The sequence below is a fragment of the Rhinoderma darwinii genome, unplaced genomic scaffold (genome assembly GCF_050947455.1).
Source record: "Rhinoderma darwinii isolate aRhiDar2 unplaced genomic scaffold, aRhiDar2.hap1 Scaffold_3361, whole genome shotgun sequence".
NCBI lineage: Eukaryota > Metazoa > Chordata > Amphibia > Anura > Rhinodermatidae > Rhinoderma > Rhinoderma darwinii.
The window spans coordinates 35,488-62,342 of record NW_027463416.1 but is presented as its reverse complement, the minus strand read 5'-3'; the positions used below and the strand labels follow the sequence as shown (position 1 = coordinate 62,342).

At 47.8% G+C, this 26,855-nt stretch overlaps 18 non-coding genes across 18 annotated transcripts; all 18 read left to right on the top strand.

Annotated features, from left to right (window-relative positions):
* Positions 1–753: 753 nt before the first annotated feature.
* On the top strand, positions 754–944 carry LOC142704665 (U2 spliceosomal RNA). Its single transcript, XR_012868091.1, has one exon. It is a non-coding gene; the product is annotated as a U2 spliceosomal RNA (small nuclear RNA).
* Positions 945–2,233: 1,289 nt separating this feature from the next.
* Positions 2,234–2,424, top strand: LOC142704664 (U2 spliceosomal RNA). Its single transcript, XR_012868090.1, has one exon. It is a non-coding gene; the product is annotated as a U2 spliceosomal RNA (small nuclear RNA).
* A 1,292-nt stretch (positions 2,425–3,716) lies between these two features.
* LOC142704661 (U2 spliceosomal RNA) lies at positions 3,717–3,907 on the top strand. Its single transcript, XR_012868088.1, has one exon. It is a non-coding gene; the product is annotated as a U2 spliceosomal RNA (small nuclear RNA).
* A 1,276-nt stretch (positions 3,908–5,183) lies between these two features.
* LOC142704660 (U2 spliceosomal RNA) lies at positions 5,184–5,374 on the top strand. Its single transcript, XR_012868087.1, has one exon. It is a non-coding gene; the product is annotated as a U2 spliceosomal RNA (small nuclear RNA).
* Positions 5,375–6,654: 1,280 nt separating this feature from the next.
* Positions 6,655–6,845, top strand: LOC142704659 (U2 spliceosomal RNA). The gene has a single exon (XR_012868086.1). It is a non-coding gene; the product is annotated as a U2 spliceosomal RNA (small nuclear RNA).
* A 1,280-nt stretch (positions 6,846–8,125) lies between these two features.
* Positions 8,126–8,316, top strand: LOC142704658 (U2 spliceosomal RNA). Its single transcript, XR_012868085.1, has one exon. It is a non-coding gene; the product is annotated as a U2 spliceosomal RNA (small nuclear RNA).
* Positions 8,317–9,612: 1,296 nt separating this feature from the next.
* On the top strand, positions 9,613–9,803 carry LOC142704657 (U2 spliceosomal RNA). The gene has a single exon (XR_012868084.1). It is a non-coding gene; the product is annotated as a U2 spliceosomal RNA (small nuclear RNA).
* Positions 9,804–11,095: 1,292 nt separating this feature from the next.
* LOC142704656 (U2 spliceosomal RNA) lies at positions 11,096–11,286 on the top strand. The gene has a single exon (XR_012868083.1). It is a non-coding gene; the product is annotated as a U2 spliceosomal RNA (small nuclear RNA).
* A 1,280-nt stretch (positions 11,287–12,566) lies between these two features.
* Positions 12,567–12,757, top strand: LOC142704655 (U2 spliceosomal RNA). The gene has a single exon (XR_012868082.1). It is a non-coding gene; the product is annotated as a U2 spliceosomal RNA (small nuclear RNA).
* A 1,304-nt stretch (positions 12,758–14,061) lies between these two features.
* Positions 14,062–14,252, top strand: LOC142704654 (U2 spliceosomal RNA). The gene has a single exon (XR_012868081.1). It is a non-coding gene; the product is annotated as a U2 spliceosomal RNA (small nuclear RNA).
* Positions 14,253–15,536: 1,284 nt separating this feature from the next.
* Positions 15,537–15,727, top strand: LOC142704653 (U2 spliceosomal RNA). The gene has a single exon (XR_012868080.1). It is a non-coding gene; the product is annotated as a U2 spliceosomal RNA (small nuclear RNA).
* A 1,296-nt stretch (positions 15,728–17,023) lies between these two features.
* LOC142704652 (U2 spliceosomal RNA) lies at positions 17,024–17,214 on the top strand. The gene has a single exon (XR_012868079.1). It is a non-coding gene; the product is annotated as a U2 spliceosomal RNA (small nuclear RNA).
* A 1,280-nt stretch (positions 17,215–18,494) lies between these two features.
* On the top strand, positions 18,495–18,685 carry LOC142704649 (U2 spliceosomal RNA). Its single transcript, XR_012868077.1, has one exon. It is a non-coding gene; the product is annotated as a U2 spliceosomal RNA (small nuclear RNA).
* A 1,280-nt stretch (positions 18,686–19,965) lies between these two features.
* Positions 19,966–20,156, top strand: LOC142704648 (U2 spliceosomal RNA). The gene has a single exon (XR_012868076.1). It is a non-coding gene; the product is annotated as a U2 spliceosomal RNA (small nuclear RNA).
* Positions 20,157–21,456: 1,300 nt separating this feature from the next.
* On the top strand, positions 21,457–21,647 carry LOC142704624 (U2 spliceosomal RNA). Its single transcript, XR_012868054.1, has one exon. It is a non-coding gene; the product is annotated as a U2 spliceosomal RNA (small nuclear RNA).
* A 1,276-nt stretch (positions 21,648–22,923) lies between these two features.
* LOC142704647 (U2 spliceosomal RNA) lies at positions 22,924–23,114 on the top strand. Its single transcript, XR_012868075.1, has one exon. It is a non-coding gene; the product is annotated as a U2 spliceosomal RNA (small nuclear RNA).
* A 1,267-nt stretch (positions 23,115–24,381) lies between these two features.
* On the top strand, positions 24,382–24,572 carry LOC142704584 (U2 spliceosomal RNA). The gene has a single exon (XR_012868018.1). It is a non-coding gene; the product is annotated as a U2 spliceosomal RNA (small nuclear RNA).
* A 1,280-nt stretch (positions 24,573–25,852) lies between these two features.
* LOC142704646 (U2 spliceosomal RNA) lies at positions 25,853–26,043 on the top strand. The gene has a single exon (XR_012868074.1). It is a non-coding gene; the product is annotated as a U2 spliceosomal RNA (small nuclear RNA).
* The last annotated feature ends 812 nt before the right edge of the window (positions 26,044–26,855 follow it).

Sequence of the window (26,855 nt, the reverse complement as noted above, 5' to 3'; positions counted from 1 at the left end):
GCCTACAAAGAGAGCAGCAATTTGGATTTGTTACTATGTTACCTAGAAGAATAACAAACTGTGCAAGGATGGAGGTTGTAGGAGCAAGGAGAAGTTGTCTGTAAAGTTGGTGGATGCCTATTTTCCATTTTGCAGTCCCTTGTCTCCCTCTTGTGGCCTCCTGGAGGCAACTAGCTGTGCAAAAAAAAGACAGCCTGGCGGCCGGCTGTTGCAGTGTTGCCCTCTCAGGCAACACTGAGTGACTGACTGAGCCTCACCGTCTTATATAAAGTTCAGACGGAACTTTGCACGTGTCATAGTGGAGCCCTCAGGATTCCAGAGCCAGCTTTCTGACATCATAATGGGGCCTCAGAGATAAAAGCCTGGGCCCAGGCAGTGTTGGTCAGTGCTGCTCAGCAGGCAGCACTGGACTGGACTGGATTACAGCTGATACAAGGTGTGAAGGAACAAGGGGTGGCTGTGGGCATGCACTTGCTGCCGCTGCCAGTGTTTATCTGCATGGCAGCAGGGCATTTGGGCGTTGCCAGGAAGGCGTTTTTATGTAGATTCCTCCTCTTTCAGCACTGCATTGTGGTGCAAGCAAAAGAAGCAAATCCTGTCTGGCTTCCTCTCCGGCCTTTATTCACCTCCCGTGTAGCTGTGAGTGTGTGAGCCTGCAGGGCCCCATGGAATTGCCTAGAAGTAGGCTGAATCGCTGCAAGGGCTGAACAGCAGTATCGGGCAGGCTCGGGCAACGCGCGGCCCGTTCGGGTTATCGCTTCTCGGCCTTTTGGCTAAGATCAAGTGTAGTATCTGTTCTTATCAGTTTAATATCTGATACGTCCCCTATCTGGGGACCATATATTAAATGGATTTTTAGAACAGGGAGATGGAAATAGAGCTTGCTCTGTCCACTCCACGCATTGACCTGGTATTGCAGTATTTCCAGGACCGGTGCACCCTTTCCTTATGTGTTGACTAAAAGCAGATTCCAAAAGTGTTTTTTGTCTTTGCTATTGTTTCTGTCTTTCTGAAGGGATCTCCCCTTTTAATCCCATTATTTCAACACCTGTTGGACAATGCATGAGTGATAATGAGCTCATTGATTAAATGCAATTAATGAATAGATTGCCACCTCTTGTTGTGTGTCGTCTGTGTTTCTGTGTTTCCGGCATTTCACATTGGAACACCTCATTCACCTTCCTTGTCTTCTCTCCGCCCTCCCTTTTAGGTAAGTTAAAGAGCTGCACCTGAGCCAGCCACTGATTGATTGATTGATTGATTGATTGATTGATTGATTGATTGATTGATTGATTGCAGCACAACAGTCAAATAGTGGAGTGGAGTAGGGGAACAGCAAACAGCCAATAAAGCAGCCCGCCCGCTCGCCTGCCCGCCACAATGGACCTACCTGTGTACACTAGATGGATGTGATGGAATGTACTGTCGTCCCTACATTTCAAGAAGAAGTAAGAATTGCAGTTGCAACAAAGCCTTGCTTGCCTACAAAGAGAGCAGCAATTTGGATTTGTTACTATGTTACCTAGAAGAATAACAAACTGTGCAAGGATGGAGGTTGTAGGAGCAAGGAGAAGTTGTCTGTAAAGTTGGTGGATGCCTATTTTCCATTTTGCAGTCCCTTGTCTCCCTCTTGTGGCCTCCTGGAGGCAACTAGCTGTGCAAAAAAAAGACAGCCTGGCGGCCGGCTGTTGCAGTGTTGCCCTCTCAGGCAACACTGAGTGACTGACTGAGCCTCACCGTCTTATATAAAGTTCAGACGGAACTTTGCACGTGTCATAGTGGAGCCCTCAGGATTCCAGAGCCAGCTTTCTGACATCATAATGGGGCCTCAGAGATAAAAGCCTGGGCCCAGGCAGTGTTGGTCAGTGCTGCTCAGCAGGCAGCACTGGACTGGACTGGATTACAGCTGATACAAGGTGTGAAGGAACAAGGGGTGGCTGTGGGCATGCACTTGCTGCCGCTGCCAGTGTTTATCTGCATGGCAGCAGGGCATTTGGGCGTTGCCAGGAAGGCGTTTTTATGTAGATTCCTCCTCTTTCAGCACTGCATTGTGGTGCAAGCAAAAGAAGCAAATCCTGTCTGGCTTCCTCTCCGGCCTTTATTCACCTCCCGTGTAGCTGTGAGTGTGTGAGCCTGCAGGGCCCCATGGAATTGCCTAGAAGTAGGCTGAATCGCTGCAAGGGCTGAACAGCAGTATCGGGCAGGCTCGGGCAACGCGCGGCCCGTTCGGGTTATCGCTTCTCGGCCTTTTGGCTAAGATCAAGTGTAGTATCTGTTCTTATCAGTTTAATATCTGATACGTCCCCTATCTGGGGACCATATATTAAATGGATTTTTAGAACAGGGAGATGGAAATAGAGCTTGCTCTGTCCACTCCACGCATTGACCTGGTATTGCAGTATTTCCAGGACCGGTGCACCCTTTCCTTATGTGTTGACTAAAAGCAGATTCCAAAAGTGTTTTTTGTCTTTGCTATTGTTTCTGTCTTTCTGAAGGGATCTCCCCTTTTAATCCCATTATTTCAACACCTGTTGGACAATGCATGAGTGATAATGAGCTCATTGATTAAATGCAATTAATGAATAGATTGCCACCTCTTGTTGTGTGTCGTCTGTGTTTCTGTGTTTCCGGCATTTCACATTGGAACACCTCATTCACCTTCCTTGTCTTCTCTCCGCCCTCCCTTTTAGGTAAGTTAAAGAGCTGCACCTGAGCCAGCCACTGATTGATTGATTGATTGATTGATTGATTGATTGATTGATTGATTGATTGATTGATGCAGCACAACAGTCAAATAGTGGAGTGGAGTAGGGGAACAGCAAACAGCCAATAAAGCAGCCCGCCCGCTCGCCTGCCCGCCACAATGGACCTACCTGTGTACACTAGATGGATGTGATGGAATGTACTGTCGTCCCTACATTTCAAGAAGAAGTAAGAATTGCAGTTGCAACAAAGCCTTGCTTGCCTACAAAGAGAGCAGCAATTTGGATTTGTTACTATGTTACCTAGAAGAATAACAAACTGTGCAAGGATGGAGGTTGTAGGAGCAAGGAGAAGTTGTCTGTAAAGTTGGTGGATGCCTATTTTCCATTTTGCAGTCCCTTGTCTCCCTCTTGTGGCCTCCTGGAGGCAACTAGCTGTGCAAAAAAAAGACAGCCTGGCGGCCGGCTGTTGCAGTGTTGCCCTCTCAGGCAACACTGAGTGACTGACTGAGCCTCACCGTCTTATATAAAGTTCAGACGGAACTTTGCACGTGTCATAGTGGAGCCCTCAGGATTCCAGAGCCAGCTTTCTGACATCATAATGGGGCCTCAGAGATAAAAGCCTGGGCCCAGGCAGTGTTGGTCAGTGCTGCTCAGCAGGCAGCACTGGACTGGACTGGATTACAGCTGATACAAGGTGTGAAGGAACAAGGGGTGGCTGTGGGCATGCACTTGCTGCCGCTGCCAGTGTTTATCTGCATGGCAGCAGGGCATTTGGGCGTTGCCAGGAAGGCGTTTTTATGTAGATTCCTCCTCTTTCAGCACTGCATTGTGGTGCAAGCAAAAGAAGCAAATCCTGTCTGGCTTCCTCTCCGGCCTTTATTCACCTCCCGTGTAGCTGTGAGTGTGTGAGCCTGCAGGGCCCCATGGAATTGCCTAGAAGTAGGCTGAATCGCTGCAAGGGCTGAACAGCAGTATCGGGCAGGCTCGGGCAACGCGCGGCCCGTTCGGGTTATCGCTTCTCGGCCTTTTGGCTAAGATCAAGTGTAGTATCTGTTCTTATCAGTTTAATATCTGATACGTCCCCTATCTGGGGACCATATATTAAATGGATTTTTAGAACAGGGAGATGGAAATAGAGCTTGCTCTGTCCACTCCACGCATTGACCTGGTATTGCAGTATTTCCAGGACCGGTGCACCCTTTCCTTATGTGTTGACTAAAAGCAGATTCCAAAAGTGTTTTTTGTCTTTGCTATTGTTTCTGTCTTTCTGAAGGGATCTCCCCTTTTAATCCCATTATTTCAACACCTGTTGGACAATGCATGAGTGATAATGAGCTCATTGATTAAATGCAATTAATGAATAGATTGCCACCTCTTGTTGTGTGTCGTCTGTGTTTCTGTGTTTCCGGCATTTCACATTGGAACACCTCATTCACCTTCCTTGTCTTCTCTCCGCCCTCCCTTTTAGGTAAGTTAAAGAGCTGCACCTGAGCCAGCCACTGATTGATTGATTGATTGATTGATTGATTGATTGATTGATGCAGCACAACAGTCAAATAGTGGAGTGGAGTAGGGGAACAGCAAACAGCCAATAAAGCAGCCCGCCCGCTCGCCTGCCCGCCACAATGGACCTACCTGTGTACACTAGATGGATGTGATGGAATGTACTGTCGTCCCTACATTTCAAGAAGAAGTAAGAATTGCAGTTGCAACAAAGCCTTGCTTGCCTACAAAGAGAGCAGCAATTTGGATTTGTTACTATGTTACCTAGAAGAATAACAAACTGTGCAAGGATGGAGGTTGTAGGAGCAAGGAGAAGTTGTCTGTAAAGTTGGTGGATGCCTATTTTCCATTTTGCAGTCCCTTGTCTCCCTCTTGTGGCCTCCTGGAGGCAACTAGCTGTGCAAAAAAAAGACAGCCTGGCGGCCGGCTGTTGCAGTGTTGCCCTCTCAGGCAACACTGAGTGACTGACTGAGCCTCACCGTCTTATATAAAGTTCAGACGGAACTTTGCACGTGTCATAGTGGAGCCCTCAGGATTCCAGAGCCAGCTTTCTGACATCATAATGGGGCCTCAGAGATAAAAGCCTGGGCCCAGGCAGTGTTGGTCAGTGCTGCTCAGCAGGCAGCACTGGACTGGACTGGATTACAGCTGATACAAGGTGTGAAGGAACAAGGGGTGGCTGTGGGCATGCACTTGCTGCCGCTGCCAGTGTTTATCTGCATGGCAGCAGGGCATTTGGGCGTTGCCAGGAAGGCGTTTTTATGTAGATTCCTCCTCTTTCAGCACTGCATTGTGGTGCAAGCAAAAGAAGCAAATCCTGTCTGGCTTCCTCTCCGGCCTTTATTCACCTCCCGTGTAGCTGTGAGTGTGTGAGCCTGCAGGGCCCCATGGAATTGCCTAGAAGTAGGCTGAATCGCTGCAAGGGCTGAACAGCAGTATCGGGCAGGCTCGGGCAACGCGCGGCCCGTTCGGGTTATCGCTTCTCGGCCTTTTGGCTAAGATCAAGTGTAGTATCTGTTCTTATCAGTTTAATATCTGATACGTCCCCTATCTGGGGACCATATATTAAATGGATTTTTAGAACAGGGAGATGGAAATAGAGCTTGCTCTGTCCACTCCACGCATTGACCTGGTATTGCAGTATTTCCAGGACCGGTGCACCCTTTCCTTATGTGTTGACTAAAAGCAGATTCCAAAAGTGTTTTTTGTCTTTGCTATTGTTTCTGTCTTTCTGAAGGGATCTCCCCTTTTAATCCCATTATTTCAACACCTGTTGGACAATGCATGAGTGATAATGAGCTCATTGATTAAATGCAATTAATGAATAGATTGCCACCTCTTGTTGTGTGTCGTCTGTGTTTCTGTGTTTCCGGCATTTCACATTGGAACACCTCATTCACCTTCCTTGTCTTCTCTCCGCCCTCCCTTTTAGGTAAGTTAAAGAGCTGCACCTGAGCCAGCCACTGATTGATTGATTGATTGATTGATTGATTGATTGATTGATTGATGCAGCACAACAGTCAAATAGTGGAGTGGAGTAGGGGAACAGCAAACAGCCAATAAAGCAGCCCGCCCGCTCGCCTGCCCGCCACAATGGACCTACCTGTGTACACTAGATGGATGTGATGGAATGTACTGTCGTCCCTACATTTCAAGAAGAAGTAAGAATTGCAGTTGCAACAAAGCCTTGCTTGCCTACAAAGAGAGCAGCAATTTGGATTTGTTACTATGTTACCTAGAAGAATAACAAACTGTGCAAGGATGGAGGTTGTAGGAGCAAGGAGAAGTTGTCTGTAAAGTTGGTGGATGCCTATTTTCCATTTTGCAGTCCCTTGTCTCCCTCTTGTGGCCTCCTGGAGGCAACTAGCTGTGCAAAAAAAAGACAGCCTGGCGGCCGGCTGTTGCAGTGTTGCCCTCTCAGGCAACACTGAGTGACTGACTGAGCCTCACCGTCTTATATAAAGTTCAGACGGAACTTTGCACGTGTCATAGTGGAGCCCTCAGGATTCCAGAGCCAGCTTTCTGACATCATAATGGGGCCTCAGAGATAAAAGCCTGGGCCCAGGCAGTGTTGGTCAGTGCTGCTCAGCAGGCAGCACTGGACTGGACTGGATTACAGCTGATACAAGGTGTGAAGGAACAAGGGGTGGCTGTGGGCATGCACTTGCTGCCGCTGCCAGTGTTTATCTGCATGGCAGCAGGGCATTTGGGCGTTGCCAGGAAGGCGTTTTTATGTAGATTCCTCCTCTTTCAGCACTGCATTGTGGTGCAAGCAAAAGAAGCAAATCCTGTCTGGCTTCCTCTCCGGCCTTTATTCACCTCCCGTGTAGCTGTGAGTGTGTGAGCCTGCAGGGCCCCATGGAATTGCCTAGAAGTAGGCTGAATCGCTGCAAGGGCTGAACAGCAGTATCGGGCAGGCTCGGGCAACGCGCGGCCCGTTCGGGTTATCGCTTCTCGGCCTTTTGGCTAAGATCAAGTGTAGTATCTGTTCTTATCAGTTTAATATCTGATACGTCCCCTATCTGGGGACCATATATTAAATGGATTTTTAGAACAGGGAGATGGAAATAGAGCTTGCTCTGTCCACTCCACGCATTGACCTGGTATTGCAGTATTTCCAGGACCGGTGCACCCTTTCCTTATGTGTTGACTAAAAGCAGATTCCAAAAGTGTTTTTTGTCTTTGCTATTGTTTCTGTCTTTCTGAAGGGATCTCCCCTTTTAATCCCATTATTTCAACACCTGTTGGACAATGCATGAGTGATAATGAGCTCATTGATTAAATGCAATTAATGAATAGATTGCCACCTCTTGTTGTGTGTCGTCTGTGTTTCTGTGTTTCCGGCATTTCACATTGGAACACCTCATTCACCTTCCTTGTCTTCTCTCCGCCCTCCCTTTTAGGTAAGTTAAAGAGCTGCACCTGAGCCAGCCACTGATTGATTGATTGATTGATTGATTGATTGATTGATTGATTGATGCAGCACAACAGTCAAATAGTGGAGTGGAGTAGGGGAACAGCAAACAGCCAATAAAGCAGCCCGCCCGCTCGCCTGCCCGCCACAATGGACCTACCTGTGTACACTAGATGGATGTGATGGAATGTACTGTCGTCCCTACATTTCAAGAAGAAGTAAGAATTGCAGTTGCAACAAAGCCTTGCTTGCCTACAAAGAGAGCAGCAATTTGGATTTGTTACTATGTTACCTAGAAGAATAACAAACTGTGCAAGGATGGAGGTTGTAGGAGCAAGGAGAAGTTGTCTGTAAAGTTGGTGGATGCCTATTTTCCATTTTGCAGTCCCTTGTCTCCCTCTTGTGGCCTCCTGGAGGCAACTAGCTGTGCAAAAAAAAGACAGCCTGGCGGCCGGCTGTTGCAGTGTTGCCCTCTCAGGCAACACTGAGTGACTGACTGAGCCTCACCGTCTTATATAAAGTTCAGACGGAACTTTGCACGTGTCATAGTGGAGCCCTCAGGATTCCAGAGCCAGCTTTCTGACATCATAATGGGGCCTCAGAGATAAAAGCCTGGGCCCAGGCAGTGTTGGTCAGTGCTGCTCAGCAGGCAGCACTGGACTGGACTGGATTACAGCTGATACAAGGTGTGAAGGAACAAGGGGTGGCTGTGGGCATGCACTTGCTGCCGCTGCCAGTGTTTATCTGCATGGCAGCAGGGCATTTGGGCGTTGCCAGGAAGGCGTTTTTATGTAGATTCCTCCTCTTTCAGCACTGCATTGTGGTGCAAGCAAAAGAAGCAAATCCTGTCTGGCTTCCTCTCCGGCCTTTATTCACCTCCCGTGTAGCTGTGAGTGTGTGAGCCTGCAGGGCCCCATGGAATTGCCTAGAAGTAGGCTGAATCGCTGCAAGGGCTGAACAGCAGTATCGGGCAGGCTCGGGCAACGCGCGGCCCGTTCGGGTTATCGCTTCTCGGCCTTTTGGCTAAGATCAAGTGTAGTATCTGTTCTTATCAGTTTAATATCTGATACGTCCCCTATCTGGGGACCATATATTAAATGGATTTTTAGAACAGGGAGATGGAAATAGAGCTTGCTCTGTCCACTCCACGCATTGACCTGGTATTGCAGTATTTCCAGGACCGGTGCACCCTTTCCTTATGTGTTGACTAAAAGCAGATTCCAAAAGTGTTTTTTGTCTTTGCTATTGTTTCTGTCTTTCTGAAGGGATCTCCCCTTTTAATCCCATTATTTCAACACCTGTTGGACAATGCATGAGTGATAATGAGCTCATTGATTAAATGCAATTAATGAATAGATTGCCACCTCTTGTTGTGTGTCGTCTGTGTTTCTGTGTTTCCGGCATTTCACATTGCAACACCTCATTCACCTTCCTTGTCTTCTCTCCGCCCTCCCTTTTAGGTAAGTTAAAGAGCTGCACCTGAGCCAGCCACTGATTGATTGATTGATTGATTGATTGATTGATTGATTGATTGATTGATTGATTGATTGATGCAGCACAACAGTCAAATAGTGGAGTGGAGTAGGGGAACAGCAAACAGCCAATAAAGCAGCCCGCCCGCTCGCCTGCCCGCCACAATGGACCTACCTGTGTACACTAGATGGATGTGATGGAATGTACTGTCGTCCCTACATTTCAAGAAGAAGTAAGAATTGCAGTTGCAACAAAGCCTTGCTTGCCTACAAAGAGAGCAGCAATTTGGATTTGTTACTATGTTACCTAGAAGAATAACAAACTGTGCAAGGATGGAGGTTGTAGGAGCAAGGAGAAGTTGTCTGTAAAGTTGGTGGATGCCTATTTTCCATTTTGCAGTCCCTTGTCTCCCTCTTGTGGCCTCCTGGAGGCAACTAGCTGTGCAAAAAAAAGACAGCCTGGCGGCCGGCTGTTGCAGTGTTGCCCTCTCAGGCAACACTGAGTGACTGACTGAGCCTCACCGTCTTATATAAAGTTCAGACGGAACTTTGCACGTGTCATAGTGGAGCCCTCAGGATTCCAGAGCCAGCTTTCTGACATCATAATGGGGCCTCAGAGATAAAAGCCTGGGCCCAGGCAGTGTTGGTCAGTGCTGCTCAGCAGGCAGCACTGGACTGGACTGGATTACAGCTGATACAAGGTGTGAAGGAACAAGGGGTGGCTGTGGGCATGCACTTGCTGCCGCTGCCAGTGTTTATCTGCATGGCAGCAGGGCATTTGGGCGTTGCCAGGAAGGCGTTTTTATGTAGATTCCTCCTCTTTCAGCACTGCATTGTGGTGCAAGCAAAAGAAGCAAATCCTGTCTGGCTTCCTCTCCGGCCTTTATTCACCTCCCGTGTAGCTGTGAGTGTGTGAGCCTGCAGGGCCCCATGGAATTGCCTAGAAGTAGGCTGAATCGCTGCAAGGGCTGAACAGCAGTATCGGGCAGGCTCGGGCAACGCGCGGCCCGTTCGGGTTATCGCTTCTCGGCCTTTTGGCTAAGATCAAGTGTAGTATCTGTTCTTATCAGTTTAATATCTGATACGTCCCCTATCTGGGGACCATATATTAAATGGATTTTTAGAACAGGGAGATGGAAATAGAGCTTGCTCTGTCCACTCCACGCATTGACCTGGTATTGCAGTATTTCCAGGACCGGTGCACCCTTTCCTTATGTGTTGACTAAAAGCAGATTCCAAAAGTGTTTTTTGTCTTTGCTATTGTTTCTGTCTTTCTGAAGGGATCTCCCCTTTTAATCCCATTATTTCAACACCTGTTGGACAATGCATGAGTGATAATGAGCTCATTGATTAAATGCAATTAATGAATAGATTGCCACCTCTTGTTGTGTGTCGTCTGTGTTTCTGTGTTTCCGGCATTTCACATTGGAACACCTCATTCACCTTCCTTGTCTTCTCTCCGCCCTCCCTTTTAGGTAAGTTAAAGAGCTGCACCTGAGCCAGCCACTGATTGATTGATTGATTGATTGATTGATTGATTGATTGATTGATTGATTGATTGATGCAGCACAACAGTCAAATAGTGGAGTGGAGTAGGGGAACAGCAAACAGCCAATAAAGCAGCCCGCCCGCTCGCCTGCCCGCCACAATGGACCTACCTGTGTACACTAGATGGATGTGATGGAATGTACTGTCGTCCCTACATTTCAAGAAGAAGTAAGAATTGCAGTTGCAACAAAGCCTTGCTTGCCTACAAAGAGAGCAGCAATTTGGATTTGTTACTATGTTACCTAGAAGAATAACAAACTGTGCAAGGATGGAGGTTGTAGGAGCAAGGAGAAGTTGTCTGTAAAGTTGGTGGATGCCTATTTTCCATTTTGCAGTCCCTTGTCTCCCTCTTGTGGCCTCCTGGAGGCAACTAGCTGTGCAAAAAAAAGACAGCCTGGCGGCCGGCTGTTGCAGTGTTGCCCTCTCAGGCAACACTGAGTGACTGACTGAGCCTCACCGTCTTATATAAAGTTCAGACGGAACTTTGCACGTGTCATAGTGGAGCCCTCAGGATTCCAGAGCCAGCTTTCTGACATCATAATGGGGCCTCAGAGATAAAAGCCTGGGCCCAGGCAGTGTTGGTCAGTGCTGCTCAGCAGGCAGCACTGGACTGGACTGGATTACAGCTGATACAAGGTGTGAAGGAACAAGGGGTGGCTGTGGGCATGCACTTGCTGCCGCTGCCAGTGTTTATCTGCATGGCAGCAGGGCATTTGGGCGTTGCCAGGAAGGCGTTTTTATGTCGATTCCTCCTCTTTCAGCACTGCATTGTGGTGCAAGCAAAAGAAGCAAATCCTGTCTGGCTTCCTCTCCGGCCTTTATTCACCTCCCGTGTAGCTGTGAGTGTGTGAGCCTGCAGGGCCCCATGGAATTGCCTAGAAGTAGGCTGAATCGCTGCAAGGGCTGAACAGCAGTATCGGGCAGGCTCGGGCAACGCGCGGCCCGTTCGGGTTATCGCTTCTCGGCCTTTTGGCTAAGATCAAGTGTAGTATCTGTTCTTATCAGTTTAATATCTGATACGTCCCCTATCTGGGGACCATATATTAAATGGATTTTTAGAACAGGGAGATGGAAATAGAGCTTGCTCTGTCCACTCCACGCATTGACCTGGTATTGCAGTATTTCCAGGACCGGTGCACCCTTTCCTTATGTGTTGACTAAAAGCAGATTCCAAAAGTGTTTTTTGTCTTTGCTATTGTTTCTGTCTTTCTGAAGGGATCTCCCCTTTTAATCCCATTATTTCAACACCTGTTGGACAATGCATGAGTGATAATGAGCTCATTGATTAAATGCAATTAATGAATAGATTGCCACCTCTTGTTGTGTGTCGTCTGTGTTTCTGTGTTTCCGGCATTTCACATTGGAACACCTCATTCACCTTCCTTGTCTTCTCTCCGCCCTCCCTTTTAGGTAAGTTAAAGAGCTGCACCTGAGCCAGCCACTGATTGATTGATTGATTGATTGATTGATTGATTGATTGATTGATGCAGCACAACAGTCAAATAGTGGAGTGGAGTAGGGGAACAGCAAACAGCCAATAAAGCAGCCCGCCCGCTCGCCTGCCCGCCACAATGGACCTACCTGTGTACACTAGATGGATGTGATGGAATGTACTGTCGTCCCTACATTTCAAGAAGAAGTAAGAATTGCAGTTGCAACAAAGCCTTGCTTGCCTACAAAGAGAGCAGCAATTTGGATTTGTTACTATGTTACCTAGAAGAATAACAAACTGTGCAAGGATGGAGGTTGTAGGAGCAAGGAGAAGTTGTCTGTAAAGTTGGTGGATGCCTATTTTCCATTTTGCAGTCCCTTGTCTCCCTCTTGTGGCCTCCTGGAGGCAACTAGCTGTGCAAAAAAAAGACAGCCTGGCGGCCGGCTGTTGCAGTGTTGCCCTCTCAGGCAACACTGAGTGACTGACTGAGCCTCACCGTCTTATATAAAGTTCAGACGGAACTTTGCACGTGTCATAGTGGAGCCCTCAGGATTCCAGAGCCAGCTTTCTGACATCATAATGGGGCCTCAGAGATAAAAGCCTGGGCCCAGGCAGTGTTGGTCAGTGCTGCTCAGCAGGCAGCACTGGACTGGACTGGATTACAGCTGATACAAGGTGTGAAGGAACAAGGGGTGGCTGTGGGCATGCACTTGCTGCCGCTGCCAGTGTTTATCTGCATGGCAGCAGGGCATTTGGGCGTTGCCAGGAAGGCGTTTTTATGTAGATTCCTCCTCTTTCAGCACTGCATTGTGGTGCAAGCAAAAGAAGCAAATCCTGTCTGGCTTCCTCTCCGGCCTTTATTCACCTCCCGTGTAGCTGTGAGTGTGTGAGCCTGCAGGGCCCCATGGAATTGCCTAGAAGTAGGCTGAATCGCTGCAAGGGCTGAACAGCAGTATCGGGCAGGCTCGGGCAACGCGCGGCCCGTTCGGGTTATCGCTTCTCGGCCTTTTGGCTAAGATCAAGTGTAGTATCTGTTCTTATCAGTTTAATATCTGATACGTCCCCTATCTGGGGACCATATATTAAATGGATTTTTAGAACAGGGAGATGGAAATAGAGCTTGCTCTGTCCACTCCACGCATTGACCTGGTATTGCAGTATTTCCAGGACCGGTGCACCCTTTCCTTATGTGTTGACTAAAAGCAGATTCCAAAAGTGTTTTTTGTCTTTGCTATTGTTTCTGTCTTTCTGAAGGGATCTCCCCTTTTAATCCCATTATTTCAACACCTGTTGGACAATGCATGAGTGATAATGAGCTCATTGATTAAATGCAATTAATGAATAGATTGCCACCTCTTGTTGTGTGTCGTCTGTGTTTCTGTGTTTCCGGCATTTCACATTGGAACACCTCATTCACCTTCCTTGTCTTCTCTCCGCCCTCCCTTTTAGGTAAGTTAAAGAGCTGCACCTGAGCCAGCCACTGATTGATTGATTGATTGATTGATTGATTGATTGATTGATTGATTGATTGATTGATTGATTGATTGATGCAGCACAACAGTCAAATAGTGGAGTGGAGTAGGGGAACAGCAAACAGCCAATAAAGCAGCCCGCCCGCTCGCCTGCCCGCCACAATGGACCTACCTGTGTACACTAGATGGATGTGATGGAATGTACTGTCGTCCCTACATTTCAAGAAGAAGTAAGAATTGCAGTTGCAACAAAGCCTTGCTTGCCTACAAAGAGAGCAGCAATTTGGATTTGTTACTATGTTACCTAGAAGAATAACAAACTGTGCAAGGATGGAGGTTGTAGGAGCAAGGAGAAGTTGTCTGTAAAGTTGGTGGATGCCTATTTTCCATTTTGCAGTCCCTTGTCTCCCTCTTGTGGCCTCCTGGAGGCAACTAGCTGTGCAAAAAAAAGACAGCCTGGCGGCCGGCTGTTGCAGTGTTGCCCTCTCAGGCAACACTGAGTGACTGACTGAGCCTCACCGTCTTATATAAAGTTCAGACGGAACTTTGCACGTGTCATAGTGGAGCCCTCAGGATTCCAGAGCCAGCTTTCTGACATCATAATGGGGCCTCAGAGATAAAAGCCTGGGCCCAGGCAGTGTTGGTCAGTGCTGCTCAGCAGGCAGCATTGGACTGGACTGGATTACAGCTGATACAAGGTGTGAAGGAACAAGGGGTGGCTGTGGGCATGCACTTGCTGCCGCTGCCAGTGTTTATCTGCATGGCAGCAGGGCATTTGGGCGTTGCCAGGAAGGCGTTTTTATGTAGATTCCTCCTCTTTCAGCACTGCATTGTGGTGCAAGCAAAAGAAGCAAATCCTGTCTGGCTTCCTCTCCGGCCTTTATTCACCTCCCGTGTAGCTGTGAGTGTGTGAGCCTGCAGGGCCCCATGGAATTGCCTAGAAGTAGGCTGAATCGCTGCAAGGGCTGAACAGCAGTATCGGGCAGGCTCGGGCAACGCGCGGCCCGTTCGGGTTATCGCTTCTCGGCCTTTTGGCTAAGATCAAGTGTAGTATCTGTTCTTATCAGTTTAATATCTGATACGTCCCCTATCTGGGGACCATATATTAAATGGATTTTTAGAACAGGGAGATGGAAATAGAGCTTGCTCTGTCCACTCCACGCATTGACCTGGTATTGCAGTATTTCCAGGACCGGTGCACCCTTTCCTTATGTGTTGACTAAAAGCAGATTCCAAAAGTGTTTTTTGTCTTTGCTATTGTTTCTGTCTTTCTGAAGGGATCTCCCCTTTTAATCCCATTATTTCAACACCTGTTGGACAATGCATGAGTGATAATGAGCTCATTGATTAAATGCAATTAATGAATAGATTGCCACCTCTTGTTGTGTGTCGTCTGTGTTTCTGTGTTTCCGGCATTTCACATTGGAACACCTCATTCACCTTCCTTGTCTTCTCTCCGCCCTCCCTTTTAGGTAAGTTAAAGAGCTGCACCTGAGCCAGCCACTGATTGATTGATTGATTGATTGATTGATTGATTGATTGATTGATTGATGCAGCACAACAGTCAAATAGTGGAGTGGAGTAGGGGAACAGCAAACAGCCAATAAAGCAGCCCGCCCGCTCGCCTGCCCGCCACAATGGACCTACCTGTGTACACTAGATGGATGTGATGGAATGTACTGTCGTCCCTACATTTCAAGAAGAAGTAAGAATTGCAGTTGCAACAAAGCCTTGCTTGCCTACAAAGAGAGCAGCAATTTGGATTTGTTACTATGTTACCTAGAAGAATAACAAACTGTGCAAGGATGGAGGTTGTAGGAGCAAGGAGAAGTTGTCTGTAAAGTTGGTGGATGCCTATTTTCCATTTTGCAGTCCCTTGTCTCCCTCTTGTGGCCTCCTGGAGGCAACTAGCTGTGCAAAAAAAAGACAGCCTGGCGGCCGGCTGTTGCAGTGTTGCCCTCTCAGGCAACACTGAGTGACTGACTGAGCCTCACCGTCTTATATAAAGTTCAGACGGAACTTTGCACGTGTCATAGTGGAGCCCTCAGGATTCCAGAGCCAGCTTTCTGACATCATAATGGGGCCTCAGAGATAAAAGCCTGGGCCCAGGCAGTGTTGGTCAGTGCTGCTCAGCAGGCAGCACTGGACTGGACTGGATTACAGCTGATACAAGGTGTGAAGGAACAAGGGGTGGCTGTGGGCATGCACTTGCTGCCGCTGCCAGTGTTTATCTGCATGGCAGCAGGGCATTTGGGCGTTGCCAGGAAGGCGTTTTTATGTAGATTCCTCCTCTTTCAGCACTGCATTGTGGTGCAAGCAAAAGAAGCAAATCCTGTCTGGCTTCCTCTCCGGCCTTTATTCACCTCCCGTGTAGCTGTGAGTGTGTGAGCCTGCAGGGCCCCATGGAATTGCCTAGAAGTAGGCTGAATCGCTGCAAGGGCTGAACAGCAGTATCGGGCAGGCTCGGGCAACGCGCGGCCCGTTCGGGTTATCGCTTCTCGGCCTTTTGGCTAAGATCAAGTGTAGTATCTGTTCTTATCAGTTTAATATCTGATACGTCCCCTATCTGGGGACCATATATTAAATGGATTTTTAGAACAGGGAGATGGAAATAGAGCTTGCTCTGTCCACTCCACGCATTGACCTGGTATTGCAGTATTTCCAGGACCGGTGCACCCTTTCCTTATGTGTTGACTAAAAGCAGATTCCAAAAGTGTTTTTTGTCTTTGCTATTGTTTCTGTCTTTCTGAAGGGATCTCCCCTTTTAATCCCATTATTTCAACACCTGTTGGACAATGCATGAGTGATAATGAGCTCATTGATTAAATGCAATTAATGAATAGATTGCCACCTCTTGTTGTGTGTCGTCTGTGTTTCTGTGTTTCCGGCATTTCACATTGGAACACCTCATTCACCTTCCTTGTCTTCTCTCCGCCCTCCCTTTTAGGTAAGTTAAAGAGCTGCACCTGAGCCAGCCACTGATTGATTGATTGATTGATTGATTGATTGATTGATTGATTGATTGATTGATTGATTGATGCAGCACAACAGTCAAATAGTGGAGTGGAGTAGGGGAACAGCAAACAGCCAATAAAGCAGCCCGCCCGCTCGCCTGCCCGCCACAATGGACCTACCTGTGTACACTAGATGGATGTGATGGAATGTACTGTCGTCCCTACATTTCAAGAAGAAGTAAGAATTGCAGTTGCAACAAAGCCTTGCTTGCCTACAAAGAGAGCAGCAATTTGGATTTGTTACTATGTTACCTAGAAGAATAACAAACTGTGCAAGGATGGAGGTTGTAGGAGCAAGGAGAAGTTGTCTGTAAAGTTGGTGGATGCCTATTTTCCATTTTGCAGTCCCTTGTCTCCCTCTTGTGGCCTCCTGGAGGCAACTAGCTGTGCAAAAAAAAGACAGCCTGGCGGCCGGCTGTTGCAGTGTTGCCCTCTCAGGCAACACTGAGTGACTGACTGAGCCTCACCGTCTTATATAAAGTTCAGACGGAACTTTGCACGTGTCATAGTGGAGCCCTCAGGATTCCAGAGCCAGCTTTCTGACATCATAATGGGGCCTCAGAGATAAAAGCCTGGGCCCAGGCAGTGTTGGTCAGTGCTGCTCAGCAGGCAGCACTGGACTGGACTGGATTACAGCTGATACAAGGTGTGAAGGAACAAGGGGTGGCTGTGGGCATGCACTTGCTGCCGCTGCCAGTGTTTATCTGCATGGCAGCAGGGCATTTGGGCGTTGCCAGGAAGGCGTTTTTATGTAGATTCCTCCTCTTTCAGCACTGCATTGTGGTGCAAGCAAAAGAAGCAAATCCTGTCTGGCTTCCTCTCCGGCCTTTATTCACCTCCCGTGTAGCTGTGAGTGTGTGAGCCTGCAGGGCCCCATGGAATTGCCTAGAAGTAGGCTGAATCGCTGCAAGGGCTGAACAGCAGTATCGGGCAGGCTCGGGCAACGCGCGGCCCATTCGGGTTATCGCTTCTCGGCCTTTTGGCTAAGATCAAGTGTAGTATCTGTTCTTATCAGTTTAATATCTGATACGTCCCCTATCTGGGGACCATATATTAAATGGATTTTTAGAACAGGGAGATGGAAATAGAGCTTGCTCTGTCCACTCCACGCATTGACCTGGTATTGCAGTATTTCCAGGACCGGTGCACCCTTTCCTTATGTGTTGACTAAAAGCAGATTCCAAAAGTGTTTTTTGTCTTTGCTATTGTTTCTGTCTTTCTGAAGGGATCTCCCCTTTTAATCCCATTATTTCAACACCTGTTGGACAATGCATGAGTGATAATGAGCTCATTGATTAAATGCAATTAATGAATAGATTGCCACCTCTTGTTGTGTGTCGTCTGTGTTTCTGTGTTTCCGGCATTTCACATTGGAACACCTCATTCACCTTCCTTGTCTTCTCTCCGCCCTCCCTTTTAGGTAAGTTAAAGAGCTGCACCTGAGCCAGCCACTGATTGATTGATTGATTGATTGATTGATTGATTGATTGATTGATGCAGCACAACAGTCAAATAGTGGAGTGGAGTAGGGGAACAGCAAACAGCCAATAAAGCAGCCCGCCCGCTCGCCTGCCCGCCACAATGGACCTACCTGTGTACACTAGATGGATGTGATGGAATGTACTGTCGTCCCTACATTTCAAGAAGAAGTAAGAATTGCAGTTGCAACAAAGCCTTGCTTGCCTACAAAGAGAGCAGCAATTTGGATTTGTTACTATGTTACCTAGAAGAATAACAAACTGTGCAAGGATGGAGGTTGTAGGAGCAAGGAGAAGTTGTCTGTAAAGTTGGTGGATGCCTATTTTCCATTTTGCAGTCCCTTGTCTCCCTCTTGTGGCCTCCTGGAGGCAACTAGCTGTGCAAAAAAAAGACAGCCTGGCGGCCGGCTGTTGCAGTGTTGCCCTCTCAGGCAACACTGAGTGACTGACTGAGCCTCACCGTCTTATATAAAGTTCAGACGGAACTTTGCACGTGTCATAGTGGAGCCCTCAGGATTCCAGAGCCAGCTTTCTGACATCATAATGGGGCCTCAGAGATAAAAGCCTGGGCCCAGGCAGTGTTGGTCAGTGCTGCTCAGCAGGCAGCACTGGACTGGACTGGATTACAGCTGATACAAGGTGTGAAGGAACAAGGGGTGGCTGTGGGCATGCACTTGCTGCCGCTGCCAGTGTTTATCTGCATGGCAGCAGGGCATTTGGGCGTTGCCAGGAAGGCGTTTTTATGTAGATTCCTCCTCTTTCAGCACTGCATTGTGGTGCAAGCAAAAGAAGCAAATCCTGTCTGGCTTCCTCTCCGGCCTTTATTCACCTCCCGTGTAGCTGTGAGTGTGTGAGCCTGCAGGGCCCCATGGAATTGCCTAGAAGTAGGCTGAATCGCTGCAAGGGCTGAACAGCAGTATCGGGCAGGCTCGGGCAACGCGCGGCCCGTTCGGGTTATCGCTTCTCGGCCTTTTGGCTAAGATCAAGTGTAGTATCTGTTCTTATCAGTTTAATATCTGATACGTCCCCTATCTGGGGACCATATATTAAATGGATTTTTAGAACAGGGAGATGGAAATAGAGCTTGCTCTGTCCACTCCACGCATTGACCTGGTATTGCAGTATTTCCAGGACCGGTGCACCCTTTCCTTATGTGTTGACTAAAAGCAGATTCCAAAAGTGTTTTTTGTCTTTGCTATTGTTTCTGTCTTTCTGAAGGGATCTCCCCTTTTAATCCCATTATTTCAACACCTGTTGGACAATGCATGAGTGATAATGAGCTCATTGATTAAATGCAATTAATGAATAGATTGCCACCTCTTGTTGTGTGTCGTCTGTGTTTCTGTGTTTCCGGCATTTCACATTGGAACACCTCATTCACCTTCCTTGTCTTCTCTCCGCCCTCCCTTTTAGGTAAGTTAAAGAGCTGCACCTGAGCCAGCCACTGATTGATTGATTGATTGATTGATTGATTGATTGATTGATTGATGCAGCACAACAGTCAAATAGTGGAGTGGAGTAGGGGAACAGCAAACAGCCAATAAAGCAGCCCGCCCGCTCGCCTGCCCGCCACAATGGACCTACCTGTGTACACTAGATGGATGTGATGGAATGTACTGTCGTCCCTACATTTCAAGAAGAAGTAAGAATTGCAGTTGCAACAAAGCCTTGCTTGCCTACAAAGAGAGCAGCAATTTGGATTTGTTACTATGTTACCTAGAAGAATAACAAACTGTGCAAGGATGGAGGTTGTAGGAGCAAGGAGAAGTTGTCTGTAAAGTTGGTGGATGCCTATTTTCCATTTTGCAGTCCCTTGTCTCCCTCTTGTGGCCTCCTGGAGGCAACTAGCTGTGCAAAAAAAAGACAGCCTGGCGGCCGGCTGTTGCAGTGTTGCCCTCTCAGGCAACACTGAGTGACTGACTGAGCCTCACCGTCTTATATAAAGTTCAGACGGAACTTTGCACGTGTCATAGTGGAGCCCTCAGGATTCCAGAGCCAGCTTTCTGACATCATAATGGGGCCTCAGAGATAAAAGCCTGGGCCCAGGCAGTGTTGGTCAGTGCTGCTCAGCAGGCAGCACTGGACTGGACTGGATTACAGCTGATACAAGGTGTGAAGGAACAAGGGGTGGCTGTGGGCATGCACTTGCTGCCGCTGCCAGTGTTTATCTGCATGGCAGCAGGGCATTTGGGCGTTGCCAGGAAGGCGTTTTTATGTAGATTCCTCCTCTTTCAGCACTGCATTGTGGTGCAAGCAAAAGAAGCAAATCCTGTCTGGCTTCCTCTCCGGCCTTTATTCACCTCCCGTGTAGCTGTGAGTGTGTGAGCCTGCAGGGCCCCATGGAATTGCCTAGAAGTAGGCTGAATCGCTGCAAGGGCTGAACAGCAGTATCGGGCAGGCTCGGGCAACGCGCGGCCCGTTCGGGTTATCGCTTCTCGGCCTTTTGGCTAAGATCAAGTGTAGTATCTGTTCTTATCAGTTTAATATCTGATACGTCCCCTATCTGGGGACCATATATTAAATGGATTTTTAGAACAGGGAGATGGAAATAGAGCTTGCTCTGTCCACTCCACGCATTGACCTGGTATTGCAGTATTTCCAGGACCGGTGCACCCTTTCCTTATGTGTTGACTAAAAGCAGATTCCAAAAGTGTTTTTTGTCTTTGCTATTGTTTCTGTCTTTCTGAAGGGATCTCCCCTTTTAATCCCATTATTTCAACACCTGTTGGACAATGCATGAGTGATAATGAGCTCATTGATTAAATGCAATTAATGAATAGATTGCCACCTCTTGTTGTGTGTCGTCTGTGTTTCTGTGTTTCCGGCATTTCACATTGGAACACCTCATTCACCTTCCTTGTCTTCTCTCCGCCCTCCCTTTTAGGTAAGTTAAAGAGCTGCACCTGAGCCAGCCACTGATTGATTGATTGATTGATTGATTGATTGATTGATTGATTGATTGATTGATTGATTGATTGATGCAGCACAACAGTCAAATAGTGGAGTGGAGTAGGGGAACAGCAAACAGCCAATAAAGCAGCCCGCCCGCTCGCCTGCCCGCCACAATGGACCTACCTGTGTACACTAGATGGATGTGATGGAATGTACTGTCGTCCCTACATTTCAAGAAGAAGTAAGAATTGCAGTTGCAACAAAGCCTTGCTTGCCTACAAAGAGAGCAGCAATTTGGATTTGTTACTATGTTACCTAGAAGAATAACAAACTGTGCAAGGATGGAGGTTGTAGGAGCAAGGAGAAGTTGTCTGTAAAGTTGGTGGATGCCTATTTTCCATTTTGCAGTCCCTTGTCTCCCTCTTGTGGCCTCCTGGAGGCAACTAGCTGTGCAAAAAAAAGACAGCCTGGCGGCCGGCTGTTGCAGTGTTGCCCTCTCAGGCAACACTGAGTGACTGACTGAGCCTCACCGTCTTATATAAAGTTCAGACGGAACTTTGCACGTGTCATAGTGGAGCCCTCAGGATTCCAGAGCCAGCTTTCTGACATCATAATGGGGCCTCAGAGATAAAAGCCTGGGCCCAGGCAGTGTTGGTCAGTGCTGCTCAGCAGGCAGCACTGGACTGGACTGGATTACAGCTGATACAAGGTGTGAAGGAACAAGGGGTGGCTGTGGGCATGCACTTGCTGCCGCTGCCAGTGTTTATCTGCATGGCAGCAGGGCATTTGGGCGTTGCCAGGAAGGCGTTTTTATGTAGATTCCTCCTCTTTCAGCACTGCATTGTGGTGCAAGCAAAAGAAGCAAATCCTGTCTGGCTTCCTCTCCGGCCTTTATTCACCTCCCGTGTAGCTGTGAGTGTGTGAGCCTGCAGGGCCCCATGGAATTGCCTAGAAGTAGGCTGAATCGCTGCAAGGGCTGAACAGCAGTATCGGGCAGGCTCGGGCAACGCGCGGCCCGTTCGGGTTATCGCTTCTCGGCCTTTTGGCTAAGATCAAGTGTAGTATCTGTTCTTATCAGTTTAATATCTGATACGTCCCCTATCTGGGGACCATATATTAAATGGATTTTTAGAACAGGGAGATGGAAATAGAGCTTGCTCTGTCCACTCCACGCATTGACCTGGTATTGCAGTATTTCCAGGACCGGTGCACCCTATCCTTATGTGTTGACTAAAAGCAGATTCCAAAAGTGTTTTTTGTCTTTGCTATTGTTTCTGTCTTTCTGAAGGGATCTCCCCTTTTAATCCCATTATTTCAACACCTGTTGGACAATGCATGAGTGATAATGAGCTCATTGATTAAATGCAATTAATGAATAGATTGCCACCTCTTGTTGTGTGTCGTCTGTGTTTCTGTGTTTCCGGCATTTCACATTGGAACACCTCATTCACCTTCCTTGTCTTCTCTCCGCCCTCCCTTTTAGGTAAGTTAAAGAGCTGCACCTGAGCCAGCCACTGATTGATTGATTGATTGATTGATTGATTGATTGATTGATGCAGCACAACAGTCAAATAGTGGAGTGGAGTAGGGGAACAGCAAACAGCCAATAAAGCAGCCCGCCCGCTCGCCTGCCCGCCACAATGGACCTACCTGTGTACACTAGATGGATGTGATGGAATGTACTGTCGTCCCTACATTTCAAGAAGAAGTAAGAATTGCAGTTGCAACAAAGCCTTGCTTGCCTACAAAGAGAGCAGCAATTTGGATTTGTTACTATGTTACCTAGAAGAATAACAAACTGTGCAAGGATGGAGGTTGTAGGAGCAAGGAGAAGTTGTCTGTAAAGTTGGTGGATGCCTATTTTCCATTTTGCAGTCCCTTGTCTCCCTCTTGTGGCCTCCTGGAGGCAACTAGCTGTGCAAAAAAAAGACAGCCTGGCGGCCGGCTGTTGCAGTGTTGCCCTCTCAGGCAACACTGAGTGACTGACTGAGCCTCACCGTCTTATATAAAGTTCAGACGGAACTTTGCACGTGTCATAGTGGAGCCCTCAGGATTCCAGAGCCAGCTTTCTGACATCATAATGGGGCCTCAGAGATAAAAGCCTGGGCCCAGGCAGTGTTGGTCAGTGCTGCTCAGCAGGCAGCACTGGACTGGACTGGATTACAGCTGATACAAGGTGTGAAGGAACAAGGGGTGGCTGTGGGCATGCACTTGCTGCCGCTGCCAGTGTTTATCTGCATGGCAGCAGGGCATTTGGGCGTTGCCAGGAAGGCGTTTTTATGTAGATTCCTCCTCTTTCAGCACTGCATTGTGGTGCAAGCAAAAGAAGCAAATCCTGTCTGGCTTCCTCTCCGGCCTTTATTCACCTCCCGTGTAGCTGTGAGTGTGTGAGCCTGCAGGGCCCCATGGAATTGCCTAGAAGTAGGCTGAATCGCTGCAAGGGCTGAACAGCAGTATCGGGCAGGCTCGGGCAACGCGCGGCCCGTTCGGGTTATCGCTTCTCGGCCTTTTGGCTAAGATCAAGTGTAGTATCTGTTCTTATCAGTTTAATATCTGATACGTCCCCTATCTGGGGACCATATATTAAATGGATTTTTAGAACAGGGAGATGGAAATAGAGCTTGCTCTGTCCACTCCACGCATTGACCTGGTATTGCAGTATTTCCAGGACCGGTGCACCCTTTCCTTATGTGTTGACTAAAAGCAGATTCCAAAAGTGTTTTTTGTCTTTGCTATTGTTTTTGTCTTTCTGAAGGGATCTCCCCTTTTAATCCCATTATTTCAACACCTGTTGGACAATGCATGAGTGATAATGAGCTCATTGATTAAATGCAATTAATGAATAGATTGCCACCTCTTGTTGTGTGTCGTCTGTGTTTCTGTGTTTCCGGCATTTCACATTGGAACACCTCATTCACCTTCCTTGTCTTCTCTCCGCCCTCCCTTTTAGGTAAGTTAAAGAGCTGCACCTGAGCCAGCCACTGATTGATTGATTGATTGATTGATTGATTGATGCAGCACAACAGTCAAATAGTGGAGTGGAGTAGGGGAACAGCAAACAGCCAATAAAGCAGCCCGCCCGCTCGCCTGCCCGCCACAATGGACCTACCTGTGTACACTAGATGGATGTGATGGAATGTACTGTCGTCCCTACATTTCAAGAAGAAGTAAGAATTGCAGTTGCAACAAAGCCTTGCTTGCCTACAAAGAGAGCAGCAATTTGGATTTGTTACTATGTTACCTAGAAGAATAACAAACTGTGCAAGGATGGAGGTTGTAGGAGCAAGGAGAAGTTGTCTGTAAAGTTGGTGGATGCCTATTTTCCATTTTGCAGTCCCTTGTCTCCCTCTTGTGGCCTCCTGGAGGCAACTAGCTGTGCAAAAAAAAGACAGCCTGGCGGCCGGCTGTTGCAGTGTTGCCCTCTCAGGCAACACTGAGTGACTGACTGAGCCTCACCGTCTTATATAAAGTTCAGACGGAACTTTGCACGTGTCATAGTGGAGCCCTCAGGATTCCAGAGCCAGCTTTCTGACATCATAATGGGGCCTCAGAGATAAAAGCCTGGGCCCAGGCAGTGTTGGTCAGTGCTGCTCAGCAGGCAGCACTGGACTGGACTGGATTACAGCTGATACAAGGTGTGAAGGAACAAGGGGTGGCTGTGGGCATGCACTTGCTGCCGCTGCCAGTGTTTATCTGCATGGCAGCAGGGCATTTGGGCGTTGCCAGGAAGGCGTTTTTATGTAGATTCCTCCTCTTTCAGCACTGCATTGTGGTGCAAGCAAAAGAAGCAAATCCTGTCTGGTTTCTCTCCGGCCTTTATTCACCTCCCGTGTAGCTGTGAGTGTGTGAGCCTGCAGGGCCCCATGGAATTGCCTAGAAGTAGGCTGAATCGCTGCAAGGGCTGAACAGCAGTATCGGGCAGGCTCGGGCAACGCGCGGCCCGTTCGGGTTATCGCTTCTCGGCCTTTTGGCTAAGATCAAGTGTAGTATCTGTTCTTATCAGTTTAATATCTGATACGTCCCCTATCTGGGGACCATATATTAAATGGATTTTTAGAACAGGGAGATGGAAATAGAGCTTGCTCTGTCCACTCCACGCATTGACCTGGTATTGCAGTATTTCCAGGAACGGTGCACCCTTTCCTTATGTGTTGACTAAAAGCAGATTCCAAAAGTGTTTTTTGTCTTTGCTATTGTTTCTGTCTTTCTGAAGGGATCTCCCCTTTTAATCCCATTATTTCAACACCTGTTGGACAATGCATGAGTGATAATGAGCTCATTGATTAAATGCAATTAATGAATAGATTGCCACCTCTTGTTGTGTGTCGTCTGTGTTTCTGTGTTTCCGGCATTTCACATTGGAACACCTCATTCACCTTCCTTGTCTTCTCTCCGCCCTCCCTTTTAGGTAAGTTAAAGAGCTGCACCTGAGCCAGCCACTGATTGATTGATTGATTGATTGATTGATTGATTGATTGATTGATGCAGCACAACAGTCAAATAGTGGAGTGGAGTAGGGGAACAGCAAACAGCCAATAAAGCAGCCCGCCCGCTCGCCTGCCCGCCACAATGGACCTACCTGTGTACACTAGATGGATGTGATGGAATGTACTGTCGTCCCTACATTTCAAGAAGAAGTAAGAATTGCAGTTGCAACAAAGCCTTGCTTGCCTACAAAGAGAGCAGCAATTTGGATTTGTTACTATGTTACCTAGAAGAATAACAAACTGTGCAAGGATGGAGGTTGTAGGAGCAAGGAGAAGTTGTCTGTAAAGTTGGTGGATGCCTATTTTCCATTTTGCAGTCCCTTGTCTCCCTCTTGTGGCTTCCTGGAGGCAACTAGCTGTGCAAAAAAAAGACAGCCTGGCGGCCGGCTGTTGCAGTGTTGCCCTCTCAGGCAACACTGAGTGACTGACTGAGCCTCACCGTCTTATATAAAGTTCAGACGGAACTTTGCACGTGTCATAGTGGAGCCCTCAGGATTCCAGAGCCAGCTTTCTGACATCATAATGGGGCCTCAGAGATAAAAGCCTGGGCCCAGGCAGTGTTGGTCAGTGCTGCTCAGCAGGCAGCACTGGACTGGACTGGATTACAGCTGATACAAGGTGTGAAGGAACAAGGGGTGGCTGTGGGCATGCACTTGCTGCCGCTGCCAGTGTTTATCTGCATGGCAGCAGGGCATTTGGGCGTTGCCAGGAAGGCGTTTTTATGTAGATTCCTCCTCTTTCAGCACTGCATTGTGGTGCAAGCAAAAGAAGCAAATCCTGTCTGGCTTCCTCTCCGGCCTTTATTCACCTCCCGTGTAGCTGTGAGTGTGTGAGCCTGCAGGGCCCCATGGAATTGCCTAGAAGTAGGCTGAATCGCTGCAAGGGCTGAACAGCAGTATCGGGCAGGCTCGGGCAACGCGCGGCCCGTTCGGGTTATCGCTTCTCGGCCTTTTGGCTAAGATCAAGTGTAGTATCTGTTCTTATCAGTTTAATATCTGATACGTCCCCTATCTGGGGACCATATATTAAATGGATTTTTAGAACAGGGAGATGGAAATAGAGCTTGCTCTGTCCACTCCACGCATTGACCTGGTATTGCAGTATTTCCAGGACCGGTGCACCCTTTCCTTATGTGTTGACTAAAAGCAGATTCCAAAAGTGTTTTTTGTCTTTGCTATTGTTTCTGTCTTTCTGAAGGGATCTCCCCTTTTAATCCCATTATTTCAACACCTGTTGGAAAATGCATGAGTGATAATGAGCTCATTGATTAAATGCAATTAATGAATAGATTGCCACCTCTTGTTGTGTGTCGTCTGTGTTTCTGTGTTTCCGGCATTTCACATTGGAACACCTCATTCACCTTCCTTGTCTTCTCTCCGCCCTCCCTTTTAGGTAAGTTAAAGAGCTGCACCTGAGCCAGCCACTGATTGATTGATTGATTGATTGATTGATTGATTGATTGATTGATTGATTGATTGATTGATTGATGCAGCACAACAGTCAAATAGTGGAGTGGAGTAGGGGAACAGCAAACAGCCAATAAAGCAGCCCGCCCGCTCGCCTGCCCGCCACAATGGACCTACCTGTGTACACTAGATGGATGTGATGGAATGTACTGTCGTCCCTACATTTCAAGAAGAAGTAAGAATTGCAGTTGCAACAAAGCCTTGCTTGCCTACAAAGAGAGCAGCAATTTGGATTTGTTACTATGTTACCTAGAAGAATAACAAACTGTGCAAGGATGGAGGTTGTAGGAGCAAGGAGAAGTTGTCTGTAAAGTTGGTGGATGCCTATTTTCCATTTTGCAGTCCCTTGTCTCCCTCTTGTGGCCTCCTGGAGGCAACTAGCTGTGCAAAAAAAAGACAGCCTGGCGGCCGGCTGTTGCAGTGTTGCCCTCTCAGGCAACACTGAGTGACTGACTGAGCCTCACCGTCTTAT